Here is a 23,972-nt window from a genome sequence, read left to right as displayed (position 1 = left end):
CTCTTTTACAACATAAACTGTGATCAAAGCTACTTATGTTCACAGCATGTAATAATACTGACAGTCCAGGGCATTGTGGTCTGTTGAGCTAGGGTTAGGGTTAGCAATTCAGACATATGTAATCAATATTAAACGTCTCTGACGTGGGCCACTGTCCGCAGTGTTGGGAAATCCATACCAGGCTGGAACGAGTCAAGGTAGGTGAGCATCCACGAGAAGACACAGCAGATGCATCCTACTAATACTGACAGGACCAGGAGGCTCCAGAAACCGAGCATCTTCTCTTCAGTGCCATCCTCTCCTGTCACCCTCTCTGCCCGCAGCTCTTTGAGTATGGGGTAGATAAGGGTGCAGAGAAACCCTTATTACTAATTTGTATTATAATTCAATTTTCATGAAATATTCATATTCAGTATCGGTCCTTTTATATTATAACCACGTATCCACCCAGGCTCATGGTGGGGCAGGGCTCTGTCCTGGGATGCTTGAGTACAAGGTAACGTACACCCTGACCAGGTATCCAGTCTGTCAGAATTGTTTTCAATATTTGGTTCAAAAACATGAGTGACAACAGAAATCCAACTAGGATTCTTGCATATGATGAATGAAGTCTGTCTTTGACTGTATTGTCCAGCTGATCCATCAAACCCCCAGCAGGTGAACCTTATTCATGACATAACACGGCAACAATGTAAAAAATGAAACAGCAACAGTCTAAATGTAAAGTGCATTCTAAACTCCTCTTCAATAAATCATATGCAAAGAGTCATTCAGGACTGTAAAACGTGAACTACAGAACCCAGAGTCTTCATCATTAAATCTCTGGTTGCTTCATTTTTCTATCCTATATCAGATACTTTAGGTTAGGTTAGGTAAACTTGCATTCTCATGGTGAGGCAAAGTGTGTGCGTGTCATGAACGGCTATAAAAGGCCTATAATTACAGAACAAAGCGGGGTTTGAGTTCGAGTTGCGGCAGACTGTCACTACTTGTAAATGGAACGCAGCCTTCCTGCGGCGGACAGCTAATAACAGGAATCGGACGCGGTCCACCCAAGTCCACAGCAACCACCATAGCAACCGCCTAGCATGACCTTAAAAACATATTCTGTCTTCATAACTATCAAAAACGTGAAATGATTTGCAAAGTGTGAAAGTGTTACAGCTGCAGAGAGCTATGGCGGTATCTTTGGAAGCTGTTTGCATAGCTAATAATATACGATGTAACCATGGAGACAGTCAGTCACGTGAGCTAGCGGTGCACGTTTACTACAGTGAATAAGGTGATTGCGTGCACAGCGTCCACACGCTGCAGGGGGTAAAGACATTACTTCAATATTGTTTTATATTGATATATATTTGCCTTCTGTTGACCATCACCTCAGGTTCACCATTACAGTTTCAGCATACAGATGCACACTGTCTAAATATGAACACATTCAAAAACTCATGTCTCAGAAATAAGCACAGCTGCTCATGTTTGTCATTAGAGTTTTATTTGTAAGAAAATTATGAACTTCATATTGTGTATCAAATAAAAGAACATTTCACAACTCTGAGTCAACAGAAACAGGAAACAGAAATGTCTCTAATGTAGACGTGTACAGTGTAGTGAAAGCATTAAAAGATCATAAAGGAAACACTAACATTCATGTGAAACTAATTGTAATAAAAATGAGCAGGTGCTTTATAGATGTAAAAGAAAGAATCTGAAAACAACACTTTTTTGGTCTAAGTGATCAAAGTAGAAAACAGAACTGATGTTCAAAAACAAACCGTAGCTGCACTAATATTACACATCTCCATTGTTGTGGTGAACAGACATGTTGCTTTTAAAACCACATGCAGTGTGTGACCGTGACTGTTCATGAACGCCACTTCGCTGAAGCCTTCGCCTTCTTCTTCTTCTTCTTCTAAATTGGAAGCAGAAGGAGCACGAGCTGCTTTGATCTACTGAAAGGAAAAAGCAGAACATCTGAGCTGAAACCAGTCAGCTGAAATCATTAAGATAGAAACAATCGTTCAATGCAGTGTCTCGGGTGGCTTAGCCTGTTACAACTGTTGATACAAGCTAAATACGGTTAACACACAGTGTCAGGGAGCTCCAGTGTGGGAACTAGTGGCTTTAGGTTTGTAGTCATTTAACTTTCATCCATTCATTCATTTAATTCAGGAGGAAGAAATGCCAGGTTGGTGCAGGCTGGTTACATGCATTTGGTCCCATGCTGTCTTTAACTAAATGACTTGGTTCACTTTATGGCTGGGCTGTATGTGGGGTTATATCATGTTATTTGGGCAGGAGTACCTGTCCCCTGTTAGACTTAGAAAGTTTCTCCATAAGTAGAGTTTCTAACTCTTCTAGCACATCTGTGGCTGACAGCTTTTTGGTGGCTCTTTTTACCCCACACTGGTTGTGAGTGTGTAAATAGCCCCACTAGTTCTTTTGGGTTGCAGTTAACTGGGGAGGAAGAGGTGGGTCTGCCATGACTAGATGAATAACAATTATCTGGGATACATAAATTTCATAATGCATGCATATATCTCTATAAACCTGGCCTGAGGGCTGCCATTTTTTACATTCAGTTATTTCTTTGTTGAATCTAAATAATGAATGTGTTACAGTTAGACTGACACTGGTCAGTGTAAATGGCTCATTGGGACACAGAAACCTTTAAATTAAACCCTATCACCTGATATTGAGTGTCAAACAATATCAAAGCTGTAAAAGCTGTTTACAGTCAGAATTTATAAAACTATGATTGTAAATAAATTCAAACAAGTGAGCTTTTCTCTTTGTGCTGAATATCAACACTGTGGTTTCTTAGACTGTAAGCTTTACTTTAGCACAACCAGTTGTAGAAGCTGCCACTCCAAATGTCTTTTGATAACAAGAAAAAAAATACCTTTTCAGTCCACGGCCTGAAGTTCTTCTCCGACATCTTCTGCAATCAGCTTTGTCTGCTGGTTTGAAGACAATAAACCACAAAAAAGATGATTTAGTCACTTTGTCTGCGTCATGCAGCTCGAATGTGTCGTGCAACGATGTTGAATAGCCGTCGTTATCCCTCTGCTGTGTCAGTAGGATTGTACTGTACAGCATCTCATTGATATGTGAGGAATGCTAATGTAACACGATAACAGACTTACATCATTAAAACATAAAGGACAGGAGATATTTAGATATTTTTATATTTATATTACATTTTATAGCTGACTGATATTACTAAATAGATAGAATTTACTAAATAGCTGGATAAACATGAAAAATATGTCTATAATCACAAATGACCATGAGAGCCAGTAGAATTAATTCAACTGGACACTCAAACGACGTCCTTAAATGCTCTTTAAGTGGCAGAACAAACGAACAAACAGTTAATTTCTTACTTGAGATGAAATCTGCTCAGCTACGTTGAAAACAGCTTCTAACTGGTTCCTCCTTTAACAGGATGACTGCTCAGGGGTAAGGCCATCATGCAGTCCAGCAATCTTTATGGTTCTGCTTTGATTCACCAGGAACTATTAGGGAAACCTTCCAGCGCCTCCTGTGAAAGACACAGGCATAAACACACAAACATTTATTAACATGTTCCACAGTCTTCCAGCTTGATTTTCTCATCCTGTGGACAACAACGAACAGAGATACAGGTTTATTGTTAACTTTTGTAAGGTTTATTTAGTGAACATATCCAGCTGCAGCTCCACTGTGATCCTGAACTGGATAAGCACTTAAGAAAATGTGTCAATAAATGGACATACATCAACTTACTATATTTATCCAAACAGATGGGACCAATAATGCTTCACTGAGTTAGAGACTTTAATGTCTCTTCTATGTAAGAATGTCTCGTGCTGATATACCTGCAAACTTGACAACAAAGGTTTTTCAGACTACATGTAGCTGTCCTCTATGTCTGCTCACACATTTACATTTATGTCACACTTATTTCTGCTTTCCCATTTTATAATTATTACTTACATTTTGATTAGATACCTTGAGTTTGTAAATGATCAGATTACATAATTGGAATACAATGTATCCAATTCAGGGTTGTGGGAGGATGAAGCCTATCCCAGCTGATACAGGACAAAGACAGGCTGCCAGCAATATGTGTAACAGAAAATCCACTTAAATGTTTGATATTTCTTATAATAATCATAATTATGACCATTATTTAAAGGTTTCTTTATAAATACATTTTGATTTTTTATAACCTCTAAAATATAAACCTGAGCCGTTTCAGATTCTGACCTCTGACCTCACTGCAGCTCCCTCTTGGAAGTACGTCTGCTTCTTGTCTTCCCCAGTGTTGACCGCCTGCCCTTGATATCACGTACTGTACCTGAGGAACAAAAAAGGACAAACACTTGCCTTCATTTAAGAAGTACATTCATACAGAGGTAATCTATGGAAACACACTAGTTCAACCTTTGGGAGAAATCAGTTCCTGTGAAACATTTCTGTAAATGAACATCATGTGGAGAATGAATGAAATGAAACAAACATAAGTTAGTAACAAAAATACAGCTGAGTAGAGGCTTTACAAACCACCAGCAGCCATAATGCTGAATTTTAATCTTCAAATGTTTCTGAGCCGTCTTCAACCTGCTTTTAACACATTAAAGTCCCACAGTCAATGCAGCCTGACTCAATCCTAGATGTTCAGCACACAGAGACACAGAGGTGCCGTTTAAAGTTTAGTGATAACCTGAGTCACTGATCATTTGCAGTATTACAGAGTCTGGCAGTCTTTGCATGATGTCCACGTCACTGTAAGTTTCTAGCTGACTCTCAGGTGTGACAGGTGTGCCAGCAGGAAAGAGTAATAATAACCTGCATCCTGAGGTTTGTCATGCAGGATTAAAGGAGCCAGGCTTTGTTCACACAGCTAGGATTGTATTTTACACTGACCCTGGGTCAGTATAAGTATCATACAGTTTAAACGAAGCACTGAAACTTGCACATATTTATTATAGATGCACTGAAGCTAATCGAGATATTTGCTGTCAGTCTGTGGCTGCGATTAAACACTTTACTGGAAACTTTATTAACTAGTAACTTCATCAGTCATGACAGAAGCTAATATTTCTGTGCTAACATCGTTTAAACCGTAACAGCTTTACTCCAATATAAGCTAACGTTTACACCGTAACTTTAATGAAAAGCACAAAAGACAGAGTGGCAACAAGTCTTGTTCCCTGACAGCGATTGGACAGGCATGAAAGGGAGGGCTGCTGAGAGCTGAGACATATTTCTACAACGTTTTTCAGTTTGCCTCTGACAGATTTAATACCACGGAGCAAAAAAGAAATGAATCAACATTCCTTTTCACTGACTTTCTACACCCACTCACACATGTGCACCCACACTGGGCATTAGTGAATTAGTATGTGTTGTGCTCTAAAAGTAGTTATAAAACTTACATTTTTCTGAATCGTTGGGAAAATCTTTAAAGACTATTCTTATTTAATTGTGTTTTGTTTTTGGACACATTTCTAGTCAATTTTTGTAGTTTACTAGCTCCAGGAGGTCAGAGGTTAGACGTGTGATGTCATCAGTAAGCGCAGAAAAACAAACAGTGTCTGAGATGTGGGAGCGATGTTTTGCTGATTATATGCTATGCTGCCTGTAAACTCCAAACCTGAACTGAGGAGAATAAAGTTGCAAAAAAAAGGAGAATGGAGTCATGTCTCTCTGAGGGTGCAACATATGCACTTCATACATATACACATTACTTCATTTATAAACAGCACAGCAGTTGTAGCATCACTGAAGGCCACAACCTTGAGCTTAGTAATGAGGGATCTTCCTCTACAGCGAATTATAGCCTGATGACACCTCTTTGTGGGTTTCATTACCAAATCAAATCCAGTTTGGAATCCATAAACAGATGTAACAGTGTGTGCACACCTAAGATGCCCGGCAATAATCGCATGAGAAGTGCACATTACATAGCTTGGTGGCCTGGATTCTTTTAACAGAACAGGCAGCGTTCAAGTCTATTTTGGCAGCTGTCCTGACACTGAAGGGCATTTCTTGAAGATCAAAGGTAATAAATGAAGCAAAATTACTTTAGTATGGGTATACAGTATATTAGCTAGAATACCAAGGGGGAAATGTATGTTGTCTATGTTTCTTTAAAGCCATCATCATTTAGTTTTCTGGCACAAGCTGGACTTGGACTTATTCAGCTTATAAAACATTAATATTGATGTTGGCATGTAGTTAAAAACATCATTAAAATTATTTTAGACTCCAGTTTCTGGTAAGGTAATGCGTTTACCCTTACATACTGTTTATATTTCATGCCTTTGCAGTCAGTTTTGACCCTATTAAAGACATTAATCAATAAAATTAATTAATATATTTAAAGTATGGAAATAAATGTCCATACTGAATGTTAAACTACTGATTTAAAAGGTGTAAATTGCCTGTCAAACATCAATTAATAGATTAATAACTTTACATCTAAGCTAATGGCAGCTCAGATGCCTTTATAATATTTATAGCTCACAATAACTGATTTCGATTTTTTTATTTTTACATTATTTGTTGCATTGCAGGTGCCAATGCACTGTACTCATTCATTCTCTGACCTCTGTATAACCTCTGTTCCGTATGTGCAGCTTGCATTACCAAAGCTATGCTGTGGTTCTAATTCACTGTTTTGAGATTCTCCAAGGACCGTTCAAAGATCAGCAGGTGACCATGACCGTGTGGTGAGAACACAGACAGTTCTCGTGACAGTGTCAAGGTCCCCCTTGAACTTTGACATCACTGTGCCATAAAAACTACACTGAGACATGGCACATGAAATCCATCTGAATAGATATATGTATATCAGTATAAAAATGTAAAATACTTTTGGTTTTGTGAGCTTTGGATCACTTCTGGAAAACTCATCCAATTTCAGACTAAAAGAATGACATTTGAGGTATTTTCGCTCCTGTCAAATGAGTCAAGTTTGTCCAATATTCTCTCATAAATTTGGCTTCAATTCTTAATTTCATAAAAAGTCCTGAGAAATACTACTAAAAAAACTTAATGTATTCACCAGCTGGTTGCAACCTAGGTCCGTTTGCTGTTGGGGTTGGGAAGCTGGCATTCACTGGGTTTCTATTAGATCTTATTTACTGAAAACTGCTGCCCACTGAAGCTGGAAACATAGTTAATGAGAACAGATCAGTAGACCTGAAAACCAAAACAATGAATGAGAATAAACCAAAAGATCACATCAACCTGGCGTAAACGGCGAGTTGTTTGTAATTTTTCAGTTATTTTGTCATTGCAAATGATTTTTTTCCACATTGCATAGTTATTTGATATTGACGTTATAAAAAGTGCTGATTGGTGCAGCTTTTATCCATCTGGAGCCCTGATCGTTTCATGATTTTATTTTTTTAAGACAAGCTGTCAGTGCCATTTAAAGTGAAGAAAAGCAAAACACCAGAAATTGAACACTTCTTTGAAATTAGTTCTTTGTTTTTTATTGGACAACAAAAAGCAAATGAGGTAACTGAAACAAAGGTTATGCAAAAGTGCAGCCTGACCACACAAATCAACAACACATCTGAAAAATGTAATTACCAACCTACACCAGTGTGTCTCAGCAGCACACCTCAGTAGAAAGTCAAGCATAAGAATGAAAAAGTATCAGAACATTAAAACATTCCTTAGATTGGCACAATAGAAATCTCACCTTCCTCTGCTGAGCCTCGAGAAAGACATTTGTTTTGCAAAGTAATCAGAAAACAGTGCAATGCTACACCTTTTACAAGTAGACTGACACAAAACTCCTCATGCCATACCCTAAATAGACATGACTCAAACCACAGTTTCTATATATGAATCTTCCTACTGTAGCTCAACAGCACATCTGGCTCATGCATAGCCTGATCTACACAGCTGAGATGTCAACATTAAATCACACCGATAGTCTATAAAATACAAAACAAAAGAATAGATCAGTTGTTTCTTTTCAAAATCAGGAGTGGTCAACATGGGCTCTTGTGGTTCCACATGTTACAATTCTACGAGACAGTCTGTGCCAGGGAAGTCTGGAAGGTTAAGCTCATATTTTTTCTGGATGTCATAGGGTAGGAAGCGTCCGGCCAAGAAATGCTTCCCCGTGAAACTCGTGGCACACTTCTTTGGTGCTGTAAGTGAGATGAGAACTTTTGGGTTTATCCCATCCTGACTTCGCTCTTCTACATCCCAACCTGGAAAAAATGCGTTTAAGGAAAGGAGCTTTTTAATAAATTTGTGCCATTTTCAGCAGTTAGTGTATATGGAGTAGGATGAACTCATAGTGATCTGATTTTAGCGCAAGAGTTATTCTCTAAATGTGCCTCTAGACTTGGAAAACTGAGAGAGCATAAAATTAGCCAGCCAAAACGGACTACTGATGTTGGGAAAAAAAGTGAATGGAAAAGAACAAATTGAAAATGAGGAAAACGGCTCATAAAAATCAACTCTGAAGGCTCCAAAGCTATAGCTGGTCTGCTGTTCAGCAGCCAATGCTAAAAATGTGATTGTTTCCACTACTGCAAACTGTATTTGTTTGCGAGGAAATCAACAGTGTGTCGTTTTACAGAAGTTACTCACTCAGGTCGAACAGTTTTGGTGCACTGGTTCTACGTGACACGTTCAGTGTGAACAGGGCTGTAAAACAGGTTTATGGTTATATGCAGCCTGTGTAAAAGGCAAGTCTTCATTAAGTATGATACCTAAAGACATTTAGTGTCTATTTTTGACCTCTACTTTTATAGTTCCTCACTGGTTGCCCTGTTGATATTGGGTAATAAAACTAGATTAAAAATGTAGAGGTGTCTGTTTAAGAGTTTTAAACAGGGCGTCACATGTGGTGAAGCCAGTCATCTCTATTTACTTTTCAAGTATTTTGCTGCTTTTGTTCCCAGACTCTGCTTTATGCGTCATCATGGTATGATACACCTCTAGTGTTGCCTAAAGATGTGTCATACCACCTCCAGTTTAAGCTCTGTAATGTGTCACCCATGTTGTTCAATGGTTCATCAGATGTGTCAGGTCAAATTGAGGGCTCCCTTGCAATCAGCACTGCTAAGCGGGAGAAGAGGCTCCTGAATGGGATTATCCAGAATCTTCTTCCAGCTGTCGGTCCTTCTGTCAAGTCCATTGTTCTGGCATATAGCTCTACAGTCTCAAGTAAAATGGTAGGCGGAGCACAAACCTTTATTTTGCTGTTGTACTAGCACAATGTCAAAGCTCAGAAAGCTCGTTGGTTGAGCTGTGTTGTAAGATAAATGTTCTTGCTTTCCAGGTACGTCAAATCCTCAGTTTCTGCCCCAATATTACTCATCTAGACCTGACGCAGACTGACGTTACAGACTTTGCATTTGACAGGTTAGTATTAAAAATGAATACTGAAATGCTAACTGTTTATGACAAAGCGGATGTACATAAAACTCAGAAAACTTATGTTGAGTCTATCCTTTCCTTTTTAGCTTGTCACTCTCTGGAGCACCTGGATTTGTCGGGGTGTGAGAAAATCACTGATCACACCTTGAAGAAACTGTCTTTTGGGCTGGGTGACCTCATGTCTTCCACCTGCATTGACAAACGCTCAGACAAGCGAGCCAAGCTTCTTAAGAGTTCCCCAGGTCCCATCACGCTTGTTGGTGAGAGAAACCTACATCCAGTGGGACGAAAGCAGGCCATAATTTTCAATCAGTAATCAAATTACTGACCTCTGTCATCATTTTAAGTGGGGGAACTTGCACAATCGGTGGCTGACTAAATACTTTTTTGCCCCACTGTATAACACACTTATATGATGCAAAGATGCAGAGTGACAGGGTTTTCATGAGTCAATATCAATATGAAAGCAAACAGCCAACAAACACAAGTCAGTGTACTGATGACAATGGCCAATTTCTCAGGACTTCCACAGCAGCCAGCAGATATCTAGAGAAGTCATTACTTATTAATGCAAAAACTAAATAATAAAAAACATGATAAAAAAAAAAGCTAAATGACATGTATATATGATGAATAACGTGGCAGAAGGACTATCCACAGTTTAAATTTATAATGGCTTGTGTGAATTTTTAACTGACTCTTAAGTAGATGCTAGAAGCATCTTGCATTTATGAGACAGAATACTTTAAATCTTGTTTTCTTACCAAAAATGTGCACGACAGCAACCACAATAGTTATAAAACATAACATTTTAAATGATTATAATTCGAAACAGCTTTTTTAATTGTCCTGGTGTGAAAACTGAGAGAAGTCATGTAAATAAAATGCCTGTCCAATCCTGTCAAGTCTGACTTGAAATCAAACGGGTTGTTTAGTCTCTTCTGCCCAGTGCTGGAGCCAGTGGGACTACTACTTATCTTTAGGACTACTTATCTCTTTCAGCTGTTTAAGCAGGAAATGGATAGATGGATGGATGTTATTTGTACAATATAGTGAAATTCCATATATGCTCCAAAACATTTCCTGTTGTGTAGTTTTAACATTTCTTTAGTTGGAACAACAAAAAACGGTAAAGAAAAATTAATAAAGTCTGACATTTTAAATGGAAATTGGACAGAATCCACACCAGGACCGTAGCAGTGGCGGACATGTAGCTCACAAGCATGCATTCAGCCCCTACATGAATGTATTCAGGGCTGTAACAAGTTCAAAATAAGGTTGAAGATTGAATTTTGACAAACCTACTCTCCTAAAGGACCATTAATCTGCATGCAATCAAAAGCCTGATCAAACAGAACTTGTGGACTACGCATATATTCACCCGTTTATCGAGATTAGGAAAAGCAACAAGTGCTTTTCACACTTATAGTGTGGCCGCGGCTGGTTGTGAGGAGAGAGCGTCTTTAGAAGGCTCAGGGCCCTGCTCGCTTTATCTTGCAGAGGAACTTTTTTTTTTTTATCTCAGCCTGCTAGACCAGAGTCCTGAAAGGCTCATTCAGGCAATGACAATCCAAGTAAAGAGGGACAGCAAGTAAGGGGGAGAAGCAGCATAGAGGATAGAGAAGCATCAATGTTCTCTATTCAGGATGGGTGTCCATGAGGAAGGCTTCAGTCCAGACAACCCCCACCATTTATCATGCTGCTCCCTTTGGAGTGATCAGAATCACAAATGCTATGTAACAGACTGGAAAAAACTGATAGTGTAAAATACACAGAGTAGAGCCTGCAATGAAGACTCAAGTAGATACAAGAGAGTGAGGGGTTAAAAAAGCAGAGTTTGGAGCTCTGCAGTCTTGTTAAAAACTAATGACCTGTTTAAAGCCTTAGTGGAGAGTAAAAGTACAGAGTGAACCATGATGGTGAGCCAGGGTGACATTGCCCTGCTGCAGAGAATCACCCAGCCTGAAGCACAGAGCCAATCGCTCTCCGACTCTGCTGGTCTAGCCTGTGGGAGACAGAGAAAGGGGAGGAGCGGTGCTGCAGCCCCCTGCACACTGCACTGGAACTGGGCCTCCTTTCAGGGGGAAACAGGGCTTTTGAGCCCACCCAGGCCTGGCAGGGAGTTTCGTGATGAAAATGCAAATGAAAGTGCAAACTCTGACATTTTTGTTTTAAAATGACAGACCAGGTTCAAGCCATACAAAAACAAGTGGATATAATTACATTGTAAATATAAAATGCTTGTCCCCCTCAAACTGGGACAATTGTAACCACTTGTTTGTACACTGAGGCCAGGACTCAATAAAAACCCTTCAGCAGTAGCGCAGTGTCCAAAATCAGCACTCTTATGCAATCGCTTCTGTACACAGTAAAAGTCATTCAACATGCTAATCAAGTATAAAAACTCTACTGGAAAGAGGCTCATTGAAAGCCATGTAAATTTCAGATTTTCCAAATAATTTCATCAATCTGGACCATTTTTTAAAAAATGCATAGATAAAATAATAATATGGTCAACGGACCTTAGCAATGGATGCTTTGTCAGCTTTCTTTTTTTTGATGGAGCTTTTCACTGAATATAACAATAAACTTCATTCATTTGTCCACTACAGCTGATCGTGCCCACTCAGGATAACATTCGTGATTTGAGCAAACACAGAAGTAGCTCTCAGTTCTGAAGAGAGTTTTAAAAACAACTTAAAGAAGATTTAAAGAAGACAAGGCCGAGAGGAAGACAAACGCAGGAGAGGCGTGCAGTCAACTTTCAAAATAAAGGACCTGATGCAGAGGAAACGCAGTACCTCTGAAGCAATCCTGGCATGGTTTTAAAGCAGAAAACAAACCCGCGACACACATTAGGGGTACTTCCTTTACCACCAATTTGTGATTTCAATCTCCCCCTCATGCCTGGTGAAAGGAGGCACTCTTATTCCAATTTCTACTTCCATATTTGTATTTTTTTTTAAATTCTACTAGAGTAGCGTTAAATGATTTCAAGTATAGAAAAATGTTCATTTATTTTATAATGCACCCACTTAGTTCATCTCCCAGAAACAAGCTGTTGGAAGCTAGATGCAAGAGTGTGCATAAGACTGTCTTAAACTGGGGGTGGGGGCTAATATCCGGTGCGAATCCATGGAGACAGTGCTGTTGTTTCTGCAGGAGACTTTCATAAAGAAGCACCATCAACCCTGACCAAACATCACCCTGGAGAGCACAAGAAGCTTCTAACAGGAACATATGGCGAGCTAAAGAGCTTCAACCACATGAATGCTATATAAAAAAAAAAAAAAAAAAAGTCTCTCTCTCACACTCACACACACACACACACACACACACAAAAATCATTCTCATCTCTATTGCTTTTAACCCTCCCTGGCAGGATGGGAAGTGTACATCTCTGGATGAATGTTGCTGTGGAAAAAGCGCTGTCCCGATTTCAAGCTCAACTGCCAGACAGCCAAGAGAACAGCCATCTACAACACAGGATTTATTTTGGTCAAATCAAGTCGTCTTTTTTTCATTACAAGACTTCAATTGTTCAACATCTGCAGTGAAAGTTTATAGAAGTGATTATACAGCAACAGCAGCCACTGTCGTGTTGCTGTAACACAAGGTCGCTACTTTAAGAATACGCAGATGGCTAATGACTCTTAGCCTCTTTAAACATTTATAATCCATGATTACCAACAGCAGCAAAGTCCCACTTCAGCCCCCAAAAAGCAAAAGAGATAGTTTGCAGGCCACAAGACATTTGAGGGACATTAATTTTTCAACACCAAAAGCACTAAGAGTGTTACTTAGGGACAATTTAATACCACCCAGCTGCTAAATTTCAGCTAAAATAGTAGATAAGTGGTGTGGTGAAAGAAATATTTAGGTTTGCAGACACTGTATAAATAATTACAGTATGAGCACTGAGAAAGCACAAGTTACACCAGGCAGCTGTTTCATAACCCCATTAGACCGCATTAGGTTGTTAATACTTGTAGTAGTTGTTATTGCTACCCCAAAACAAAACTTAAATAATAATTTCTGGTGAATAAAGCACCACTGCAGATTAGGCCTGCACAATAAATCGAAAATCTATTGTCATCGCGATATCAGCCTCCGCGATGGGCTCATCGCAAAAGACGACATAAACTGCGATAACTGGGTACCTTAAAATGTTTACACACGTGCTTTAAAGAATTTACCAATCAAAGAAACCCCTTTACACATTTGACCAGTCGAATAGAGCTCTTCACGGCATTAACCAATCAAATGGATTAGAGGCCCGCCTCCTACGCAGGTGGGGAGCGAACAATGCTGCAGCAACGAATCAGATTTGTAAAGGCTGAGAGCGAGACGCATGACGAGAACGCCACTGACTATGAACTCATGCCTAAAAAAAAAAAGTACCTCGCTTATTTGGAGGTACTTTGGATTTGATAAAGACGATGTTCTCCAAACACAGGTACTCTGCAAAACTTGCCGAACACTCGTGGCAACCACCAGAGGAAACACGACTAATCTCCACCATCATCTTCAATATAACCACAGAGAACTGTTTGAATAGTTCCAGAAAGACAGGGCTAGCCAAACAAAGGTTGCTAATGTTAAGACAAAGAGCACCGCAGTCCAACAGCCGTCTCTGTATCAGAGTTTTTCAAGTGGAACAACTTATGAGAAAACGTTGAAGCGGCACAAAGAAATAACAGAGACCATTACACATTTTTTGACAAAGACATGGTGCCTATAAATACAGTTAGCAGAGAGGGCTTCACCAGTCTGATACATAAAGTGGACCGGATATACCGCATCCCCTTACGAAACTACTTTTCCCATGTCGCCATTCCACAAATGTACGAAACATGCCGCTGGACTGTCATGTTTGAACTGAGCCAAGCTGAAAACTACGCAAGCACTACAGTAAAGTTTCCTCTCCAGTTTTGACTTACATCATAACTACTTGGTGAGTGGTAAAATGATGAACAACTGCATTGAGATAATTTGCAGTATAATTTAAGTTAAGTTTATTTAAATCTAATTCTAGAGACCGGGAAGGATGTCTTTCAGAATTCAAGCCTCAGAAATTTTTTTATGGGGGCAATGTTTCAATGTTAAAGTGCATTTTGTTGTTACACTGCTAATACAGCAGCTTTCATTAAATAAAACTGTTGTAGTAAAATGGAAATTATTTATTCATTTTTTGTTTTGTTTTTGCTATTTATTTTATCGCAAGTCATATCGTTATCGCAGTATTGATCACAGTTATCGCACATCGCAGATTTTCCTAATATCGTGCAGCCCTACTGCAGATTATAAATAATTAAAAAGAAAATGTAAAAGGCCTGCATTATAGAGGACATCTCTTGGAACTGAGGCTACAAGCTCACAGGCTAGCTTTCAATGTCAATCCCACAGTAAAGCCCACTCTATTATCGTTTTTGAGTCTAGTGGGATCATAATTTACAAAATAACATTATGTTAAATTCAATATGACTTGAAATTACCAAATGAAACCATACATTTTTGTTACTATATTTTTTTAAACAACCAGAGTGCTCGCCACCTGCTGGTCAGTATAGGAATTAAAGGCTTGAGGCACTTTTTCCATCGGTTTCACTTTTCAAACCCAGAATCTGTTCTCTTGTGCTACTGAATTTTAGGCATTTTATGGGTATTTTTTACAATGACTGACTAACTAGAGTCATGGTTTGCACCAGTCCACTGCTGTTTTATGAATTCAGATTTTCTTCCATTACACTTTCTTAAAAAAAAATCTGAACTGGAAGGCATGCAAACAGGCACAGGCAACTAGCTAAATCAACTGATGTGGGAACTGCTCCAAGAAAAAAAAAGTCAAAGGAAAAGAGCAAAGGAAAAAGGGTGTCCCAGTGAAAAGAAACTCAACTTGAATCCTCAGGATCCAGGTAACAGCAACATTACTAACGTGAAACAAGACTCAACTGAACTGGAAGGTAAAATTCGCTGCTCGATTTGTAAAATATATGGTGCCGAGGTGACAGATATATGGAGAGCAGCAATGGAGATCCGGGGGTAAGATGCTAATGCAGCTCAATGAGATTAACATTAAGCAGGGAAACGGATAAGAAATTGTCATAGTTAAAAGTAATTGCCAAAAGAACAATCAGACACAAAAGTAGGACTTGTGGTTCCTCCCCAGTTTTCAAACATGAATGTTATAGTGTGATGTATAAGCAGTAACAAGTGGGGGAAAATTGCACTAGAAGCTGTGAACACTAACCTGTGTTTATACACTGGAAAGCGGTACAGACAGATCAGAGAAAGCGAGAGAGCCAAGCCCAAATGTGCAGAGCATCAGCTGGTGTGAGCAATAACTCTTGTATTGCAGATAATGCAATTAGACCTGTGCACTAAAGGGATTTAGCTGTTATAGTGTTCCCTTCCACAACACTGGATTATAACTGAATTACTCGAGTTTTACTCTACAGCATAGCAACACGTCAACAACCAGCGAGTAGGCATGCATAAAATGTATGCAATGTCATGGAGGAAAGACTAGGTCGTATGGGGATAATTGTACTAACAGCTTGCCTTTACACATGTCATGTTTGCAAGAGACGTTTTAAAGAAAATATAGCAGACCTTTCTGTGAGACTGTTGCACATGGTTCCAGCACACTGTTAAACTGTTATGACGAAAAGTCCTGGAAAAAGGCCAAGGCACAAACACTGCATCTGTTCTCTGAGTCAAGGAGCAGCACAGCAGTGACCATTTTTTGCTTTCTTAGCAAAGTGTGTGAGTGTATTTGGCCAGTCCACCCTAATTCAGTGCAGATGTAACGTGTAACTGCTAGCCTTCCTTCATGTGTCTGGCATCCCAAACTAACCAAAGAGCAAATCTGGGAAAAACTGTATATAGCTCAGCGTCCTCATTAGCATAAGCTGAAAGTGTAGTCCTGTGTATTCTACAACCCAGTTTACCTGCATGAGAAACCCATTTCTGAATTTTAGATTTCTCCTCTTCTTCTTATCTGTGGACAATCCCTTAGCTCTTATTAAAGTCCAGTCTCTGTTAACTGGTTAGCCCTTCCTGTGTTTCCCTGCCAGGAGGTTGACCGTAATTTGACATAAAATATAAAGGCCTAATTAGCAAAATTTAGTATGATGATAATTTCTTTGTAGATCATTTAATGATAAAAAGAACAGAAGTGAGTGCTGTATCTCAGCTGTTGCATGTAAGATCTTTGCTGGAGATTCCCACATTTCTTAAACAAACAAACAAACAAACAAACATGACTTTCAAACAGTTCATCTTTTGTAAATTAGGGCAGGATTATTTTCAAAAAACAGCCTTGATAAAAATATCAGGCCACTATAAAATGTCTTATGTTTATGTTTTCATCCCACCTATATTTTGCAAGTCATTATGACAAATTACAAAAAGCAGTTTTTAGGCATTGATTTAAGGGAAGAAGCTTTTGAAATCCACAATGCCCTATCACCAGTGGTCTCAAACTCTGGTCGTTAAGGCCTGGTGTCCAGAAACTTTTCTATGTGTCCCTGTTACAACACACCTGAATAACATTAGTAGGTCATTAGCAAAACTCTACAGAACGTGACTGCATGCTGAGGTGGTAATTCAGCCATTTGATTCATGTTATAGCAGCTCATGAGTGAATGGACATGATGCAATGACAGTACTTTTAGAAGTACATTTTTCCAAACACTTAAATTACTTAAATTTGAGTAGTCTTCGGGGATGCCACTTCAACACAGTCAAATTCTATACTCTCACTAATGACCTACAAATGTTATTCAGGTGTTTTGTAACAGGGACACGTGGAAAAGCTTCAGGACACCGGCCCTTGAAGAGTGGAGTTTGAGACCCCTGTCCTATGTAAATATTTAATTGTCCCTAAACTGCTAGTCGTGAGCTGCTCTAATGTGAAACAAACACATATAGTTCTGTAAAGGTTTACAAAGAGATTTCTAAGGATCTGGAGACCCCAGAAAACAGAAACCCTCCCAGATGTTGTAGCTGAACAGGCAAAAACAAGTTGCCTAATAATATCTCGATGATAACCAAGAGCTGTGCTGACTAACTGCACTAAACTGAATCATCTATAGTGAGAGAAAAACACCAGCATTAAAGTCAAACAAGGTGCTGTTACTGTGATGTCCCAGAGTTCCTTTACTACTTCAGGACCTACATCAACTCATCAGGTCCTGGGCTTAAGTTTAATCACACTTAGGATCTGAAGCACACAAGCAAGTCCAATTGAATGAATGAAACAAAACACTTGGTGTAAACGAATCAGTCTGGACTTTAATGAAATTAAGATACTTGGTATGACTTGAAAACCCTATCCATCCATCCATCCATCCATCCATTCGCTTCCGCTTATCCTTTTCAGGGGGCACTGGAGCCTATCCCAGCTGTCATAGGGCGAGAGGCAGGGTACACCCTGGACAGGTCGCCAGTCTGTCGCAGGGCCAACACACAGGGACAGACAACCATTCGCACTCACATTCATTCGCAGATACACACCTAGTGACAATTTGGATTATCCAATTAACCTATCCCCACAAGCTGCATGTCTTTGGACGGTGGGAGGAAGCCGGAGTACCCGGAGGGAACCCACGCAAACACCGGGAGAACATGCAAACTCCACACAGAAAGACCCCGGCCTGATGTTGGAATTCAACTCAGGACCTTCTTGCTGTGCGGCAACAGTGCTAACCACCGTGGTACTTGGTATGACTTGAAAAACCCTATATTGGGCCTTAATTAAGACTTTTTTTTTCTTTTTTTGCCTGTCCTGTTTGGATCTAATTAAGAAAATTCTGAAATTATAGTGGACCAAAATCAACCAGTGATGTAAACCAGTCATTACCAGTTACTGTAAATGCTTGATGGTAATTGTTGCTATCAGGGCTTCCACAGCTGGGTATTAGAGACCAACATGTTTTTACATTAGACCAGGTTGTTCTGGTTCAAAAATGAAATCATCACTTTAAAACTGCTTTTTGTATTTATCCAGGTCATCCTTGTTAGATGATTTGAAACATGTGAAAAAAGCATAAACAAAATAAATCTGCAAAGAAGAAAGACCTTTCTCAGCACTGTACCGCAGACAAAACCTTTACTTACCAGACTTGCGACGATCAGATCAGTATCCTAGAGAAAGGAAACAACACATCAGATCACTGTTTAATGACTTACACTGTTGAACCTCTTCACACACAATCCAATTTACTGTGACATGAAATAACTAGTAAGATCCTCAATTTCTTCAAGCCTTTATGAACTCACTGTAGTCTAAAGAGGACAAACTTTAGTTACAGAGTCTCACATGACGATAACATGTGTAATAAAGGCATGCATACTACAGAAGTGCAAAGAAGAGGCACCAATATTTGTTGGTACAGATTATGGCTTTTTAGCTCCATCATTTTCTATCACAAGTCAGTGCTTAATAAAGTGTGAAAAACCACAACTGTTAGAATCAACAGAAAACCTCACCAGGTTTTAGTTCTGATCTGAATATGTAAATCCTAAAATACATGTAAATTCTGACATGTTATAGTAACAACAGTGGCACACCATTTTGCAATTACAAAAATTATAATAAAGAGTCCTTCCATTGTACCTGTTGGCAGGAATCTTTTTGTATTTTGCAATATTTCCCTTTTATATAAAATTTTCAAACACATTGTATCAAGCAAATTATTAAGAAACTGATTTAAACTTAGTGTATATAAATTACACACAGGCTTTAACATACACAACATTGCCTACTCACAACTCTGGTTCTCTTAGTTTTTTATTATTGCTTAAATGTTTAACCTACCACTTCTGTTCACTCAGGCAAAAATACTTCTATAGTGGTCTGACTTTAATGTAATACATAAGCAGAATATGAGTGAAGATATAAAGCAACAACTGTGGTGCTCTTAAGTGTTTAAGCTACCACTTACACCAACTCACCTAAAATGCGTTCATCAATAAATGGTAATGTCACAAAAACCAAACTACGTTAGGTAAGTTGCTAAACATGTTACACAGTGACAATGTCATATTACTGCAGTTACAATTGCTGCTTACTTACCAGCAAAGGCAAAACCGAAGTTCTGTTTCACTCTGTAACAAAAAGAACAAAAATACAGAATCAGACAACTGAAATCAGCATCAGAGTCAATACTGCATCACAATCTGTAGTGGAAAAAAAAATCAGTTAAATTCTTTGTTTACAACAGCTTTACTATAAACACCCCACCTTCTCTTTCTGCACCTTATTAAAGATTTCTGTCTTTATTAAGGTGATGTGTCGTTTTATCCATCTGCAATTCCACAGAAATTCCTCATTAACGTAAAGCTCTAATACTTTGGTGCTATTACATAACACAGCAGATACCACAAGCAATGATTTGCTCGCACTGCACACTTGATCAAATGATAACATCACAGTTTCAAAGCGTGCAACAATCACAAATAATACTTGATACTATAAATGCTTGATGGTAGTTCTTCGTATCAGGGCTTCCACAGCTGGGTATTGGAGACCAGCATGTTCTCACATTAGAACAGATAGCTCTGGTTTGGTTTTCTCTGCTTCATACTTGAAATCATCACTTTAAAATGCTTTTTTGTATTTATTCATATCATCCCTGTTAGATGATTTGAAACATGTGAAAAAAGCATAAACAAAATAAATCTGCAAAGAAGAAAGACCTTTCTCAGCACTGTACCGCAGACAAAACCTTTACTTACCAGACTTGCGACGATCAGATCAGTATCCTAGAGAAAGGAAACAACACATCAGATCACTGTTTAATGACTTACACTGTTGAACCTCTTCACACACAATCCAATTTACTGTGACATGAAATAACTAGTAAGATCCTCAATTTCTTCAAGCCTTTATGAACTCACTGTAGTCTAAAGAGGACAAACTTTAGTTACAGAGTCTCACATGACGATAACATGTGTAATAAAGGCATGCATACTACAGAAGTGCAAAGAAGAGGCACCAATATTTGTTGGTACAGATTATGGCTTTTTAGCTCCATCATTTTCTATCACAAGTCAGTGCTTAATAAAGTGTGAAAAACCACAACTGTTAGAATCAACAGAAAACCTCACCAGGTTTTAGTTCTGATCTGAATATGTAAATCCTAAAATACATGTAAATTCTGACATGTTATAGTAACAACAGTGGCACACCATTTTGCAATTACAAAAATTATAATAAAGAGTCCTTCCATTGTACCTGTTGGCAGGAATCTTTTTGTATTTTGCAATATTTCCCTTTTATATAAAATTTTCAAACACATTGTATCAAGCAAATTATTAAGAAACTGATTTAAACTTAGTGTATATAAATTACACACAGGCTTTAACATACACAACATTGCCTACTCACAACTCTGGTTCTCTTAGTTTTTTATTATTGCTTAAATGTTTAACCTACCACTTCTGTTCACTCAGGCAAAAATACTTCTATAGTGGTCTGACTTTAATGTAATACATAAGCAGAATATGAGTGAAGATATAAAGCAACAACTGTGGTGCTCTTAAGTGTTTAAGCTACCACTTACACTAACTCACCTAAAATGCGTTCATCAATAAATGGTAATGTCACAAAAACCAAAGTACGTTAGGTAAGTTGCTAAACATGTTACACAGTGACAATGTCATATTACTGCAGTTACAATTGCTGCTTACTTACCAGCAAAGGCAAAACCGAAGTTCTGTTTCACTCTGTAACAAAAAGAACAAAAATACAGAATCAGACAACTGAAATCAGCATCAGAGTCAATACTGCATCACAATCTGTAGTGGAAAAAAAAATCAGTTAAATTCTTTGTTTACAACAGCTTTACTATAAACACCCCACCTTCTCTTTCTGCACCTTATTAAAGATTTCTGTCTTTATTAAGGTGATGTGTCGTTTTATCCATCTGCAATTCCACAGAAATTCCTCATTAACGTAAAGCTCTAATACTTTGGTGCTATTACATAACACAGCAGATACCACAAGCAATGATTTGCTCGCACTGCACACTTGATCAAATGATAACATCACAGTTTCAAAGCGTGCAACAATCACAAATAATACTTGATACTATAAATGCTTGATGGTAGTTCTTCGTATCAGGGCTTCCACAGCTGGGTATTGGAGACCAGCATGTTCTCACATTAGAACAGATAGCTCTGGTTTGGTTTTCTCTGCTTCATACTTGAAATCATCACTTTAAAATGCTTTTTTGTATTTATTCATATCATCCCTGTTAGATGATTTGAAACATGTGAAAAAAGCATAAACAAAATAAATCTGCAAAGAAGAAAGACCTTTCTCAGCACTGTACCTCAGACAAAACCTTTACTTACCAGACTTGCGACGATCAGATCAGTATCCTAGAGAAAGGAAACAACACATCAGATCACTGTTTAATGACTTACACTGTTGAACCTCTTCACACACAATCCAATTTACTGTGACATGAAATAACTAGTAAGATCCTCAATTTCTTCAAGCCTTTATGAACTCACTGTAGTCTAAAGAGGACAAACTTTAGTTACAGAGTCTCACATGACGATAACATGTGTAATAAAGGCATGCATACTACAGAAGTGCAAAGAAGAGGCACCAATATTTGTTGGTACAGATTATGGCTTTTTAGCTCCATCATTTTCTATCACAAGTCAGTGCTTAATAAAGTGTGAAAAACCACAACTGTTAGAATCAACAGAAAACCTCACCAGGTTTTAGTTCTGATCTGAATATGTAAATCCTAAAATACATGTAAATTCTGACATGTTATAGTAACAACAGTGGCACACCATTTTGCAATTACAAAAATTATAATAAAGAGTCCTTCCATTGTACCTGTTGGCAGGAATCTTTTTGTATTTTGCAATATTTCCCTTTTATATAAAATTTTCAAACACATTGTATCAAGCAAATTATTAAGAAACTGATTTAAACTTAGTGTATATAAATTACACACAGGCTTTAACATACACAACATTGCCTACTCACAACTCTGGTTCTCTTAGTTTTTTATTATTGCTTAAATGTTTAACCTACCACTTCTGTTCACTCAGGCAAAAATACTTCTATAGTGGTCTGACTTTAATGTAATACATAAGCAGAATATGAGTGAAGATATAAAGCAACAACTGTGGTGCTCTTAAGTGTTTAAGCTACCACTTACACTAACTCACCTAAAATGCGTTCATCAATAAATGGTAATGTCACAAAAACCAAAGTACGTTAGGTAAGTTGCTAAACATGTTACACAGTGACAATGTCATATTACTGCAGTTACAATTGCTGCTTACTTACCAGCAAAGGCAAAACCGAAGTTCTGTTTCACTCTGTAACAAAAAGAACAAAAATACAGAATCAGACAACTGAAATCAGCATCAGAGTCAATACTGCATCACAATCTGTAGTGGAAAAAAAAATCAGTTAAATTCTTTGTTTACAACAGCTTTACTATAAACACCCCACCTTCTCTTTCTGCACCTTATTAAAGATTTCTGTCTTTATTAAGGTGATGTGTCGTTTTATCCATCTGCAATTCCACAGAAATTCCTCATTAACGTAAAGCTCTAATACTTTGGTGCTATTACATAACACAGCAGATACCACAAGCAATGATTTGCTCGCACTGCACACTTGATCAAATGATAACATCACAGTTTCAAAGCGTGCAACAATCACAAATAATACTTGATACTATAAATGCTTGATGGTAGTTCTTCGTATCAGGGCTTCCACAGCTGGGTATTGGAGACCAGCATGTTCTCACATTAGAACAGATAGCTCTGGTTTGGTTTTCTCTGCTTCATACTTGAAATCATCACTTTAAAATGCTTTTTTGTATTTATTCATATCATCCCTGTTAGATGATTTGAAACATGTGAAAAAAGCATGAACAAAATAAATCTGCAAGGAAGAAAGACTTTTCCCAGCACTGTACCTCAGACAAAATGAACTCACTTTAGTCTAAAGAGGGCAAAATTTAATTGCAGAGTCTCAAATGGCCTTAACATGTGTAATAAAAACAATAATTACTACAGAAATGCTTTGATAAGCCTTTAAAATTAAAATTAGACATAAATGGCCTATTAAACTTCAGGGACATTTTTAGGGACACTCAGAGATCTAGTGGGGGGGCTTTACTGCTTATAAATCCTAAATGTGTTTTTGCCCATGAGCAAATGGCAAGATATCACAAAAAGCCAAACTATTGTATGTAAATTGCTAAAAATGTTACACAATCCCAATTTCATATTGCTTCAGTTACAATCACTGTTTACTTACCAGCAAAGGCAAAACCAAGCTTCTATTTCACTCTGTGTAACAAAAGACAAAGAGCAAAACTACAGGATCAGAAAACTCAAATCAGCATCAATACTGCATCACTCTGTTGTCAAAAAGATTCACTAAACTTCTTTGTTTACTACAGCTGGAATACAAACAACAACTCTCCTCTGTTTTCTTTGGTCTACATCTCATTTAAGATTGCAATAACACTCATACATGAAAAACTGCACGATATATTTTTAAGGCTTTAATATTTGAGGTGGTCTGCATT

At 38.2% G+C, this 23,972-nt stretch overlaps 1 long non-coding RNA gene across 1 annotated transcript; it reads right to left on the bottom strand.

Moving 5' to 3' along the window:
* Positions 1-1,430: 1,430 nt before the first annotated feature.
* On the bottom strand, positions 1,431-5,233 carry LOC145424407 (uncharacterized). Its single transcript, XR_013905476.1, has 4 exons — positions 4,252-5,233; positions 3,387-3,544; positions 2,903-2,960; positions 1,431-1,952 (listed from the first exon to the last, which is right to left on the bottom strand). It is a non-coding gene; the product is annotated as an uncharacterized LOC145424407 (long non-coding RNA).
* Positions 5,234-23,972: the final 18,739 nt, after the last annotated feature.

This window comes from Astatotilapia calliptera, chromosome 23, assembly GCF_964374335.1.
Source record: "Astatotilapia calliptera chromosome 23, fAstCal68.1, whole genome shotgun sequence".
Taxonomy (NCBI): Eukaryota; Metazoa; Chordata; class Actinopteri; order Cichliformes; family Cichlidae; genus Astatotilapia; species Astatotilapia calliptera.
Note: the sequence above shows the minus strand (reverse complement) of the source record. Positions and strands in the feature narration are given on the sequence as shown.